Genomic DNA, 256 nt, shown 5'->3' on the forward strand with positions numbered 1-256 from the left:
AGTAATGAATTAATAACAATGAATAATGATTTTGATAAAGTATCTTTACATAATTTACCACTCATTATATAAAATCAATTAAATATTAATATATTGTTTTGTTATATTTTATAAATTCGTTCTCGTCAGTTTAATTAGTAATTAATGAAAATTTCAATAAAAATCACTTAATAAATTCATATAATATAATAATTGTAATAAAAAAAGGCGGCCAATTGAACACACAACTGTTTATTTGGAGTCCTGATTCACAGTT

General features: G+C 20.3%; 1 protein-coding gene across 1 annotated transcript in view; it reads right to left on the reverse strand.

Annotated features, from left to right (window-relative positions):
- The window catches only part of LOC119594624 (zinc metalloproteinase nas-4-like), a gene marked incomplete in the record, with an annotated part of 4,595 nt that overhangs the window by 3,835 nt on the left and 504 nt on the right, over positions 1–256 (reverse strand).

Source organism: Penaeus monodon, chromosome 34, assembly GCF_015228065.2.
Source record: "Penaeus monodon isolate SGIC_2016 chromosome 34, NSTDA_Pmon_1, whole genome shotgun sequence".
NCBI lineage: Eukaryota > Metazoa > Arthropoda > Malacostraca > Decapoda > Penaeidae > Penaeus > Penaeus monodon.